Consider the following 14,555-nt stretch of genomic DNA (forward strand, 5'->3'; position numbering starts at 1 on the left):
TAACAGCTCTATAAACACTCTTTCGTGGTGCCCTGACTTTCTAGTTAATTACATTTACATGATTAGCTCAATCAGGTAATATTAATTACAGAGAAAGGCTTTTATAGAATAGCATATCATATCACTTAATCCGGCATAGCCAAAGACATGACAACATACTCAAGAGAACGCCCTCGAAAAATGCACCAGGAACATGATAGTATGGATTACGGTAGTATGCATATTGAGAAACACCCACGGTTTTGCTTTGTAGGCCAAATTCTCGATTGAGATACGTGTCTGTGTCTCTCTTACAGTACACGACCCTGACAGCAGGATTGATGAGTTAGCCAGCGAAGCAACTAGAAATATCTATAGATTTTCTGGTATCATAAAAAAATGCTAAACTTAGATATTTGTTTTTATATGTTGAATCAACTAGACCATGCCCATTTCTGTCACAGGTCAGATGTCATCTTGGGGTGTACTCCCTGAGGGTGCCACTGGAGGGCACCCTTATGTTTTCCAGTGTCCAGGTGAGCCTTATTGGGCTTATTGGGTTCGCCTGGTGTATGGACTATTTAGGTCCTCTGTGGACTAGGCCGGTTGCTCAGGTCTCTTGTTTTGTTTAGTGATTAATGTGCTAGTGCTTTGTTGTTTTGCTCTGTAAGCTTCAGTACATGTTCTGGATTTATCCTCACCTCTGCTTGCTGTGTTTCTCTGCGCCTGGGTTCAAGTTTGTACGAGACTGACTGTCACAGTAGACCTGAGCCTAAAATGACCCAGCAGAGATTTCTCAAATTGTCCTAGGGACACCCCGAGCTCCACCACGTACGGTCTGCTCTCACTCACCATGGAACTGTGATTGGCTGCCATGAGGAGCGGCTGAAGACATTATCGGAGGATTAAGGAACTCTTGCATTCACTCTGCAGAATGGACAGACGGGAGTAATGGTTGCTGCACCTGTGGTGGTTCCTAACCCTCCACTTTCTACCAGCTCATCATCTTCCTCCCCTCGGGAGCCGCATCTCCCTGCACAGGAGCGCTATGAGGGGCATCCTGGCAGGTGTTGTGGGTTCCTGCTCCAATGTTCGCTGGTCTTCGAGCTGCAGGTATCAACGTTTCCCACCGATCGTGCCAGAGTGGCATATGTCATGTCATTGCTCTCAGGACAGGCTCTGGCCTGGGCCACGGCCATATGGGAGCAGCAAGCAGACATTTTTTTCAATTGGCAAAGCTTCATCCAGGAGATGAGGAGGGTGTTTGATCACTCCATCACTGGCAGGAATGCTGCTCAAAAGACTCATTGCTCTTCGGCAGGACAGCTGGAGCGTAGTAGATTACGCCATTGATTTTTGGACTCTCGCTGCTGAGAGAGGTTGGAATACAGAGGCACTTCACTCAGTCTTTTAGAACAGATTCTGAGGTTCTCAAGGATGAACTGGATTCCCGGGACAACCCTGACACTCTGGAGGAGCTTATCGTTCTGGCCATCCGGATTAACAACCTGCTTCAAGGAAACTTTATCATGAGAGGACGGAGGGATTCTATGTTGGGTCTAGTGTTTTGGGCTCCTCTAAGGGAGTCAAATCTTCAATTGGGCCATTGCCGAATGCTGGGCCTGCTTGTTCCATGTCCCGTCAGGGTTCTCAAGTCGGTTATGGTGCTCCTTCATATCCGTTAGAGGAGCCGATGTAATTGGGAAGCACCAGACTTTCCGCTTTGGAGAGGCGTAGGATTAACGAGCAACAATGTCCTCACTGTGGACAGTCTGGACATTTCCGTGCCTCCCGTCCCAAGCTGACGGGAAACGGGATGACTCGTCAGTAGATGGGAGAAGGATTTCTTCTTTGTTGGGAAGAAGGATGGGGGATTGCGTCCTTGTATTGATTTACCAGGGGCTAAATAACATTACCATCAAGAACCGTTACCCCCTTCCTTTTATGTCATCAGCTTTTGAAAGACTTCAGGGAGCTGCGGTTTTCTCTAAATTTGATTTACAGAACACGTACAATCTGGTGCGCAGCAGACAGTGAGGCGAGTGGAAGACAGCATTCAAAACTTCCAACGGACATTATGAGTACCGGGTCATGCCGTTTGGCATTTCTAATGCTCCAGCCGTTCTCCAGGCCCTGTTTAATGATGTGCTACGCGACTTCCTTCACCAGTTTGTATTTGTGTACCTGGATGACATCCTCAACTTCTCCAAGTCCATGGTTGAACACGTCCAACATGTCCGGCAGATTCGTTGCTCATCACTTATTCATGAAGGCTGAAAAGTTTGAGTTTCACGTTCCTCAGATCTCCTTCCTGTTGTACATCTTGTCTCAGGGCTGTGTGCAGATGAACTCCCAAAAGGTAGGAGTGGTGGTAAACTGTTCAATGGTTTTTGGATTTTGCTCATTTCTATCAGAGATTTGTGAGAGACTTTAGTGCTGTGGCGGTGCCATTGACAACAGTCACCAAGGGCTCGGTTGGACATGTATGTTGGACCCCTGCTGTGGAGAGGGTATTCCAGGACCTGAAACGTTGGTTTTCTTCTGCACCCATTCTCGTTCATGCAGATCCTTCTCTTCACTTTGTGGTGGAGGTGGATGCCTCTGACGTGGACCTGGGCTCAGTTCTGACTCAGCGCTTGGCAAAAGATCAAAAGCTTCATCCCTGTGCCTTCTTCTCCAGGCGTCTCACTCCAGCAGAGAATAACTATGATGTCGGAAATCGGGAGCTTCTTGCGGTCCAACTGGCTTTGGGGGAGTGAGGGCACTGGTTGGAGGGCTCGGAACATCCATTTACAGTTTGGCCAGATCACAAGAACCTGGCCACATCCAGGATGCTAAACGCCAACTATCTCGTTGGGCTCTTTTCTTCACTCGGTTCAGATTCACATTATGGTACCGTCCGGGCCTAAGAACATGAAGCCGGATGCCCTTTCTCGCCTGTTCCCCAGCTCCAGTTAGGATTGGCCGCTTGAAGCCATCATCCCCATCCTCGCGCCGGTGTTCTGGGGTATGGAGACTGTAGTGCTCCATACCATACGGTCCAAGGGACTTCAGTGGGCTCACTCATCGCATCGCACCTCTCATCCGGGAGGGAAGCAAACATTAGAGTTGTTGAGGAGGTTTTGGTGGCCATCGGCGGACCCTCAAACCTTCGTGGCTGCATGTCCGACCTGCGCACACGCACAGAACAAGAATCTTCGTCTGCAGCCTCTGGGGCTTCTTCATCCTCTGCTTACACCTTCTCGACCCTGGTCCCATCTCTCTATGGATTTTATCACGGGCCTTCCATCCTCAGAGGGACACCCGGTCATCCTGGTCATTGTGGACTGCTTTTCCAAGGCGGCACATTTCATTCCACTACCCAAGCTGCCATCTGCCCGTGAGTCTTTCCGCACATTTTCCGCCTTCAAGAACTTCCTCTGCACATAATCTCCAACCGGGGCCCCCAGTTTGCCTCCAGATTTTGGAGGGCATTCTGTACACTTCTGGCGTCATCACCCTCAGTCCAACTGTTAAACTGAGTGGGTGAACCAAGATCTGGAGACCGCTTTACGATGCTATGTGTCCGCCAACCCCTCCACTTGGAGTCAGCATCTACCCTGGGTGGCGTATGCACACAACACTCTCCAGTGTTCTTCCACTGGCCTATCACCATTCCAGGTGTTGTACCATTACCACCCCCCTGTTTCCAGATCAGGAGATCGAAGTGACGGTTCCTTCTGCTCAACGCCTCATCTCTCGTTGCCGCCGTACCTGGAAGAGGGCTCGGTCAGCGCTCCTGAGGTCCTTGTTAAGGGATTTCTTTCATCAATAATGACTGATTATGTATACATTTCAATCAGGACTGACTAATCAGAATATTATTATGTTAGTGTATAGATGTATGAATAAAAAAAAAATCCTAGTACTGAATATAATGTGTGTAATTATAATTAAGAATTAGAACAAAGACGGTCTGTTCCTTGGTAGAAACGAATTAACTTCGAATGCTTATCTACACAGGGAGACCTTGGCCTGGTTGTAAATTATCTAAACCTGTGATGGACGATGTAGGAAGGCTTGTGAACTATACTGCCATTGTATCGGAGTGCAGGAGGGACGGGACAGTTTAAAACCTATGATGTCATTTTCAGTTTATAACCTGTTGTAAATTGTATCACGTTCAGTACTCTCGAGAATAAATGCTATTGCTTGATTTTGAGACTGGTCTCTGCCCATTTTATGCAAATAAGTATCTTACAAATCCTTAGAAATGGGCTAAGTGTATTAATTGAATCGGTTAATAAACATATAGGAATTTAATTCCTCTAACAGTCCTCTGCTCAGGTTCAACAACAGACCAACCGTCATTGCCACCCGTGTCTCCTCCTGCGTCCAGGCCAGATTGTCTGGTCGTCCACTAGGGCTCTGCCTCTACGCGTGGAATCTAGGAAGTTGGCTCCCTGGTACGTTGGGCCATTCAAGGTTCTTTGGCGCATCAACCCTGTGGCCTTTTGCCTTCGTCTTCCCCGGTCCATGAGGGTCCATCCCACCTTCCACATCCCCAGACTCAAGCCTGTGGTATTCAGTCCTCTGGTTCCGGCCTCTACCTCGCCTCGCATGATAGCGGGACAGCCAGACTACATGGTGCAATGCATCCTGTCCAGCCGTCAGATCCGGTGGGGGACTCAGTTACTCATGGAAGGGTTACGGCCCTGAAGAACGTTCCTGGGTTCCGACCCGGGACATATCCTCACCTCTGTCTGAGGCGGATTTTCTGCGCCTGGGTTCAAGTTTATACGAGACTGACTGTCACACATTTCAAGCTCATCTTTCTAACTCCTTGACGCTGCTTTGTAGTATACCCCTCTGATTGTCAATGAACATCAACGTATTATGATAAACAGCTCTTATCCCCTCTTGATAAGGTTGTTAGTTTGTATCTGGGATGTATCAATCCCTAATGGGCATAAAATACTGCGTAATTGCCCCTGAAGAGCACAACCCAACCACGTGGGTGTAGATACATAGTCTTCTAAGTTTAAGTCCAGGCACCACAGGCTGAAATGTATTGGTATTTTAGTCAATTAATATTAGTGTTTTCAAAAAGTAAATATCAAAATGACAAAAACTTGATGAAAATGTATATTTTCTTTAGTTTATCATACATTCATCAAGTTTTAACCACTTTAAAATGGATATGAAGAGACGGTTATTGGGTCTAAATAGACATTTGGCAGTCTAAATTCAGTGTACTTATCTTTAACTTGGGCTCCTGAGTGGTGCAGCAGTCTAAGGCACTTCATCTCAGTTCTATAGGTGTCACTACAGACCCTGGTTCGATTCCAGGCTGTATCACAACTGTCCGTGGTTGGGAGTCCCATAAGGCTGGCACAATTGGCTCAATGTCATCTGGGTCAGGGTTTGGCTGGGGTAGGCCATCATTGTAATTAAGAATTTGTTCTTAACTGACTTGCCTAGTTAAATAAAGGCTAAATAATAAATAAACTCCTAGTTCCCGAACATCAGACTCTTCCCACATGCCAACACATTATTCTCAGCTTCAGAAGCATCTGCATTCACCAACTTTTGTGTGGTTATTGTGGTTATGTTCTCCAGACTGGCTCAGAGGGAATTGTTGATATGCTTTCCATGTTTTATTCTAGATAACATTTTCTTTGAAAAACAAATTGTTGCCATGAATGTATTTTAATATTTTACAGATAGAAGGATGAAAAAAGTATTTATCCTCAATCTGCTCTGGTCCTGGAGTCCTGTGCTGGATTGTCTAAACAAAATGAAAACCAACATATTTAGGTTGACTTCATCCAGTGTCCAGAAAAAGGGATTTGCGCAATATGCAATTATTTGCATTTTTAATGAGATATCGCCTCATTTGCACATTTTAATAAAATTTTTCAAGAAAAATTGCAATACAAAAAAGTATTATATTTGTGTCTACTGTACATTCACGTGGAAAATGTTGATTGTGATATGATTAAGGGAAAAAAATACCCTATGAGTGTGTGATGCTTGGCCTTAAATCCTGCCCTCAACAAAGTGATAATTAGCAGACATTGTGCATTTTGAGACAAGTTGTTTATCCCTGCTCTAAGTTCACATTAAAGGATAGAGATACATTTCCAAACTCCATTATGTTCTGCTCCTACAATCAGATGCCCCCTCATAGGATGCCTAACTTGCTTCAGATGGACAGTACAATACCACAGCATTTTGAGATTAGTGTCAATCCATTATGGCAATTCTGTTGTGCCATCAATAAAGGGGTTTAAAAAATCATATTTCCTGAGATTACTTTATAACTCAAACACTTCAAAACCTTATTAAATATTTACATGTTTTTATTATCTGCTTTTTCCATTCATGAATGTGTTAATTATGCCTTTCTAATGGGCTATAGTTGTAGGCTAAACCCCAAATTCAATATACAGTGCCTTGCGAAAGTATTCGGCCCCCTTGAACTTTGCAACCTTTTGCCACATTTCAGGCTTCAAACACAGATATAAAACTGTATTTTTTGTGAAGAATCATCAACAACAAGTGGGACACAATCATGAAGTGGAACGACATTTATTGGATATTTCAAACTTTTTTAACAAATAAAAATCTGAAAAATTGGGCGTGCAAAATTATTCAGCCCCTTTACTTTCAGTGCAGCAAACTCTCTCCAGAAGTTCAGTGAGGATCTCTGAATGATCCAATGTGGACCTAAATGACTAATGATGATAAATACAATTCACCTGTGTGTAATCAAGTCTCCGTATAAATGCACTTGCACTGTGATAGTCTCAGAGGTCCGTTAAAAGCGCAGAGAGCATCATGAAGAACAAGGAACACACCAGGCAGGTCCGAGATACTGTTGTGAAGTTTGAACTTTTTGGCAACAATGCAAAACGTTATGTTTGGCGTAAAAGCAACACAGCTCATCACAATGAACCCACCATCCCCACTGTCAAACATGGTGGTGGCAGCATCATGGTTTGGGCCTGCTTTTCTTCAGCGGGGACAGGGAAGATGGTTAAAATTGATGGGAAGATGGATGGAGCCAAATACAGGACCATTCTGGAAGAAAACCTGATGGAGTCTGCAAAAGACCTGAGACTGGGACAGATATTTGTCTTCCAACAAGACAATGATCCAAAACATAAAGCAAAATCTACAATGGAATGGTTCAAAAATAAACATATCCAGGTGTTAGAATGGCCAAGTCAAAGTCCAGACCTGAATCCAATCGAGAATCTGTGGAAAGAACTGAAAACTGCTGTTCACAAATGCTCTCCATCCAACCTCACTGAGCTCGAGCTGTTTTGCAACGAGGAATGGGAAAAAATTTCAGTCTCTCGATGTGCAAAACTGATAGAGACATACCCCAAGCGACTTACAGCTGTAATCGCAGCAAATGGTGGCACTACAAAGTATTAACTTAAGGGGGCTGAATAATTTTGCACGCCCAATTTTTCAGTTTTTGATTTGTTAAAAAAGTTTGAAATATCCAATAAATGTCGTTCCACTTCATGATTGTGTCCCACTTGTTGTTGATTCTTCACAAAAAATACAGTTTTATATCTTTATGTTTGAAGCCTGAAATGTGGCAAAAGGTCGCAAAGTTCAAGGGGACCGAATACTTTCGCAAGGCACTGTATATATATATATTTATATTTATTTTTTTAAACCTACAGGTGTCCTAAAATGCAATATCAAATAGCTAAATGATCCATGGCATGACCATCTTAAAACAATTCCATATGTTAGCTTTCGTATATGGGTTCACCTGAGCACAACAATTACATATAGGGGACAGATTGGAGTGTCAGCAAGCCTCAAACCTTTACTGGTTGAATATTTGCCATGTCCTTGAACTGTTTTGCTCTGTTTTGCCCCCACCGCAACTTTACTTTAGTTTTGTTATGGCCTCTAGAAGACAAAATATTCATATATTTGACATGTTGTAATATGAAAACACATTACCTAGCAGCAAACCTTCTTGCACCAGTCCCATGTAATTACAGTAAAATACAAATCCTGCCTACCCTAAATTAATTTAATTAATTAATCCATTCATCCATTCATTACAATTACTGTAATAAGATTACATTAAAAGTATTGGCAACATATAACTGATTACAGTAACATGCTGTACTGTAAATTTACAACATTATACTGGCAGCAGATTTGCCAGCAAATTACTGTATTTATATAATACAGCTGTGTTTCTGTAATGATTACAGTAGGCTGATTTATGTATAGTGTAATGGCCTATTGTATAATACAGCACTGTTTATCTTACTGTAAAACATTATACAGCATCCCTGTGGTAAAGCAAAATTACAGTATTTACCTGGCAACTTTGCTGCCAGTATAATGCTGTAAATTTACAGGGAAAGGTTTTCAGTGTACCTGTAATTAGTGAAAACCTTTAAGTTTCCATTTGCTAGACAACCAAAAGTGCATATTACCAAAGCTGTGAATCATTTCCCACTGGGCACAGACATCAATTCAATGTTTCTCAAACGTAATTTCATTAAAATGACATAGAAACTATGTTGATTCAACCAGTGTGTGGCCAGTGGGTTGCGACCGCTGGACAAGGAACTACAGACAGCAACTTAATTTCTCATCATCATTTTGTTTGTTGAATATAAACTCAAAACGTATGTAATGTAATGGATATGCAAATCAATTATCCAGGGGGTTCTATACACTGGTGTTCTTTAATTGCATAATGACTGTTTTACTCTGTGGCCCAAGCTGTGGATAGATTTGATCCCGTTTAATTGACAAGTGTGAATGAAGTCTCTGAGGCTTAACAAGTGACATATTAAAAGTCTGTTTCTCACTGTTAGTAGGCCAGCTGTTGCACAACACTAAGCTATGAGATGACACATTTAATTCAAACTAATTTACATAATGCATAATTAAGAGAATCTCTTGATTAATACATGGTTTAAAGTAACTGTCCAGTGAAAATCTCACTTTTAAAAGTTTATATTCTATTAACTCATACCAGCAGATCAGGAGATCTGTGGCTAACTCAAGTGTGCCTACTTCTCTTATTGGTTGTGAAAATATATATATTTTTTTTCTGTATTCAAATATGTGTCACGCCTTGGTCTTAGTATTTTGTGTTTTAGTTAATTAGTTGGTCAGGCCAGGGTGTGACATGGGTTTATTGTTTGTTGTAATTCTTAGTGTTTTTTTTAGTTATTTGGGATTGTAGCTGATTAGGGGTGTGTGTTACATAGGTTTGGCTGCCTGAGGCGGTTCTCAATCAGAGTCAGGTGATTCTCGTTGTCTCTGATTGGGAACCGTATTTAGGTAGCCTGGGTTTCACTATGTATTTCGTGGGTGATTGTTCCTGTCTCTGTGTTAGTGTTCACCAGACAGGCTGTATAGGTTTTTCACGTTCCGTTTGTTGTTTTTGTTTTTTCATGTATTCGTCGTTTGTTCAATTAATAAACATGAGTAACCAACACGCTGCATTTCGGTCCGACTCTCTTTCGACAAACGAAGAACGTCGTTACAGAATCACCCACCACACACGGACCGAGCAGCGTGTCAAGAGGCAGGAGCAGCCCAAAGAGTAGCTGCGTATTAAGGATGCCTGGACATGGGAGGAAATCCTTGACGGGAGAGGACCCTGGGCTAAACCAGGGGAGTGTAGCCGCCCAAAGGTGCAGCAGGCGAAGAGGAAACAGGAGCAGCCCAAAGAGGAGTACAGTATGGATTATACGACGTGGGAAGAAATAGACAGGTGGGCGGCCGACCCAGAGAGAGTGCCGGAGCCCGCCTGGGATTCGCTGGAGCAGTGCGAAGAGGGCTATTGGAGAATGGAGTCGAAAAAAAAGACAAGGCGGCGCAGAGCGAAGCCCCAAAAATTTATTGGGGGGGGGGGCTCAGAGGGGGAGTGGCTGAGTCAGGAGACAGACCTGAGCCAACTCTCCCTGTTTATCGTGAAGAGCCAAGGAGGAGACCAGAACCGGTGTTGGAGGTGAGCGAAGCAGAGACTGTGAAGGAGTTAATGGGGAAATTGGAGGAGAAAGTAATGAGGGAGTTGCTAGTTTGGTGCTTTAGGTACAATATTCGTCCGACGGAGCGTGTCGGGGATTTAATGGCACCTGGGTCAGCGCTCCATACTAGTCCTGAGGTGCGTGTTAGTCGGCTGGTGAAAAATGTGCCAGCCTCACGCACTAGGCCTCCTGTGTACCTACCTAGCCTTGCACGTCCTGTGCCAGTCCTGCTCTCAGGCTCTCCAGTACACCTTCACGGTCCAATCCATCCTGTGCCACCTTCACACACCAGTCCTCCGATGGTAGCTCCCCGCACCAGGCTTCCTGTGCGTGTCCTCTATCCAGTACCACCTCCACACCCCAGCCCTCTGGTAGCAGCTCCCCGCACTAGGCTTCCTGTGCGTGTCCTCGGCCCAATACCACCAGTGCCAGCACCACGCATCAGGCCTTCAGTGCGCCTCGCCTGTTCAGCGCAGCCAGCGCTTTCTCCCTCTCCTGCGCTGTCGGAGTCTCCCGCCTGTTCAGCGTTTCTAGAGCCTTCCTCTCTACAGCGCTGCCGGAGCCTCCTGCCTGCATGGAGCAGCCAGAACTGCCAGTCTGCATGGGGCAGCCAGAGCTGTCAGTCTGCTTGGAGCAGCCAGAGTTGCCAGTCTGCATGGAGTTGCCAGTCTGCATGGAGTTGCCAGTCTGCATGGAGTTGCCAGTCTGCAAGGAGCTGCCAGTCTGCAAGGAGCTACCAGTCTGCAAGGAGCTGCCAGTCTGCAAGGAGCTGCCAGTCTGCAAGGAGCTGCCAGTCTGCAAGGAGCTGCCAAAGCTGTTAGTCTGCATGGAACAGTCAGAGCCGTCAGTCTGCAAGAAGCCGCCAGAGCTGTCAATCTGCATGGAGCAGCCAGAGCCGTCAATCTGCATGGAGCAGCCAGAGCCGCCAGTTAGCATGGAGCAGCCAGAGCCGCCAGTCAGCATGGAGCAGTCAGAGCCGCCAGTCAGCATGGAGCAGCCAGAGCCGCCAGTCAGCATGAAGCAGCCAGAGCCGTCAGTCAGCCAGACTCTTCCAGATCTGCCAGTCAGCCAGACTCTTCCAGATCTGCCAGTCAGCCAGACTCTTCCAGATCTGCCAGTCAGCCAGACTCTTCCAGATCTGCCAGTCAACCAGACTCTTCCAGATCTGCCAGTCAACCAGACTCTTCCAGATCCGCCAGTCAGCCAGGATCCGCCAGTCAGCCAGGATCTGCCAGATCTGCTAGTCAGCCAGGATCCGCCAGTCGGCCAGGATCTGCCAGTCAGCCAGGATCCGCCAGTCAGCCAGGATCCGCCAGTCAGCCAGGATCCACCAGTCAGCCAGGATCCGCCAGTCAGCCAGGATCTGCCAGATCTGATAGTCAGCCAGGATCTGCCGGATTCAACTGCCTGGTTGGGCTTCATCTCGGTACTGGGCTTCTTCTCAGTACTGGGCTGCCTCTCAGTCCCGAGCTGCCCCTCAGTCCCGAGCTGCCCCTCAGTCCCGAGCTGCCCCTCAGTTCCGAGCTGCCCCTCAGCCCCGAGCTGCCCCTCAGTCCCGAGCTGCTCGTCAGTTCAGTGGGGTTCTGGGTGAGGACTATTCGGCCATGGTCGGCGGCGAGGGTAGATTATCCCAGGACGCGAAGGGGAGGAACTATGACATTTATGGAGTGGGGTCCACGTCCCGAGCCGGAACCGCCACCATGGACAGACGCCCACCCGGACCCTCCCTATGGTTTTGAGGTGCGTTCAGGAGTCCGCACCTTAGGGGGGGGTTCTGTCACGCCTTGGTCTTAGTATTTTGTGTTTTAGTGAATTAGTTGGTCAGGCCAGGGTGTGACATGGGTTTATTGTTTGTTGTAATTCTTAGTGTTTTTTTTTGTTATTTGGGATTGTAGCTGATTAGGGGTGTGTGTTACATAGGTTTGGCTGCCTGAGGCGGTTCTCAATCAGAGTCAGGTGATTCTCGTTGTCTCTGATTGGGAACCGTATTTAGGTAGCCTGGGATTCACTTTGTATTTCGTGGGTGATTGTTCCTGTCTCTGTGTTAGTGTTCACCAGACAGGCTGTATAGGTTTTTCACGTTCCGTTTGTTGTTTTTGTTTTTTCATGTATTCGTCGTTTGTTCAATTAATAAACATGAGTAACCAACACGCTGCATTTCGGTCCGACTCTCTTTCGACAAACGAAGAACGTCGTTACAATATGGTCACGCTGTACCTATAGTAGCACATTACTTTACAATACTTTGAAATTCTTCTTATCATGAGCCATAAATCTGAATAAAGGCAAAATTACGGTTAACAACAGAATGGCACCATTTGGCCTATAGATTGGACTGTTATAAGCAGTCTCAGTTAAACCCTCATGTCTGCCACCCCATTTGACTCAGAGATTTAAAACGTTGTATGTAGGTCTCTTTCCTCATGCTGAACAAATTTGCCTCAAGGACTCAAGGTCCATCAGGATAGATTTTACTCCATCTTGGAAATTTTGGAAAACCTTTGAAAAATGTATTCTCATGAACCACAAGTCAAAATGACACCAAGGTTTAAAGATGGCTGAGTTACATCAGGAAATCAGATTATACATGTCCATTTAAATCCTTTGTAAATCCACTTCACAAAGGCTTATCAACTTGAAACTTTTTAGGGTAATCAAATGCATTACCATGATGAACCATGTTACGTTTGGCAAAGATATCTTAAAAATAAGTAAACTATTAACAATTCAATGTTGTCCTAGGTAACGCTAATGGTTAAATTACTACAGTAGGAGTTACACTTCAATTTAACTAGCTAAGTCCTATGTAACACTCGTAATTACATTGCAAATATTACATGTACTCAGGTGTACTAGTGTGTTTATCCTTACACTGTAATAAGAAACCTTAACATGAAGAGTTACCCTAAAAATACTTAAAACATCTTCTTCTCATGAACAATAGGACCAAATGACACCATTGTTTATGTAGGTCCATGGTACATATCTTAACTTAGTTTGAGAAAAGGGATTGGTCAAAACATGGTTGAGTTGTTGACAAATCCAAAATCAAATTTTACATGTCCATTTAAACCACTGTAAATCCACTCCACAGTGGCCTATCAACTTGAGTATTGTTATCGTTAGGATGTCCATACGATGAACCATACTAAATTTGGTATTGATAACTAAAAAAACATGAAAACTATTAACAACTTATTCTTTGCATATGTAACACTATTGCTCAAAATCATCTGCAATCATCTTCTCCTCATTGACCATACTTCAAATTGTTGCTGCATTCAAATATGGCCACACTGTACCTATAGATAAACTTTAAAACACACAATATCCAACTTCTCTCCCACAGAGTTGTGGAGGATTAACATGTGAGAACATCCAAGCCCACTAATTAAACCTACAGCAAAATTAAAAAATATTAAAACAGGAATAGAGCTGAAATAAATATGCATTAATTCATTTATTTTAATTACATTCGGGAAATGTTGTCTGCCGTGAATGGAGTACCACAAACTGTTGACTATAATATAGGCAACAAACCTTGTCGATTGCGAAGACTGAATACATATTGTGGATGGATGGATATACACTACATGACCAAAAGTATGTGGACACCTGCACGTCGAACATTTCAAAATCATGGGCATTAATATGGAGTAGGTCCCCCCTTTGCTGCTATAACAGACTCCACTCTTCTGGGAATGCTCTCCAGTAGATGATGGAACATTGCTGCAGAGACTTGCTTCCATTCAGCCACAAGAGCATTAGTGAGGTCGGACACTGATGTTGGGCATTTAGGTTTGGCTCACAGTCGGCATTCCAATTCATCCCAAAGGTGTTCGATGGGGTTGAGGCCAGGGCTCTGTGCAAGCCAGTCAAGTTCTTCCACACAGGTCTTGACAAACCATTTCTGTATGGATCTCGCTTTGTGCATGTGCTGCTGAAACAGGAAAGTGCCTCCCCAAACTGTTACTACAAAGTTGTATGCCAGCGTTAAGATTTCCCTTCACTGGAACTAAGGGGCCTAGCCCGAACAATGAAAAACAGCCCTAGACCATTATTCTTCCCCCAGCAAACTTTACAGTTGACACTATGCACCCAGATTCATCCGTTGGACTACCAGATGGTGAAGTGTGATTCATCACTCCAGAGAATGCATTTCCACTGCTCCAGAGTCCAATGGCAGCGAGCTTTACACCACTCCAGTCAACGCTTGGCATTGCGCATGGTGATCTGGGGCTTGTGTGAGGCTGCTCTGCCATGGAAACCCATTTCATGAAGCTCCTGACAAACAGTTCTTGTGCGGACGTTGCTTCCAGAGGCAGTTTCAAACTCTGTAGTGAGTGTTGCAACCAAAGACAGATGATTTTTACACGCTTTGCGCTTCAGCACTCGGCGATCCCATTCTGTAAACTTGTATACCACTTCGCGGTTAAGCAGTTGTTGCTCCTAGACGTTTCCACTTCACAATAACAGCACTTACAGTTGACTGGGGCAGCTCTAGCAGGGCAGAAATTTGGAAAGGTGACATCCTATGACGGTGCCACGTTGAAAGTCACTGAGCTCTTC

Source organism: Oncorhynchus masou, chromosome 5 (genome assembly GCF_036934945.1).
Source record: "Oncorhynchus masou masou isolate Uvic2021 chromosome 5, UVic_Omas_1.1, whole genome shotgun sequence".
In the NCBI taxonomy this organism is placed as follows: Eukaryota; Metazoa; Chordata; class Actinopteri; order Salmoniformes; family Salmonidae; genus Oncorhynchus; species Oncorhynchus masou.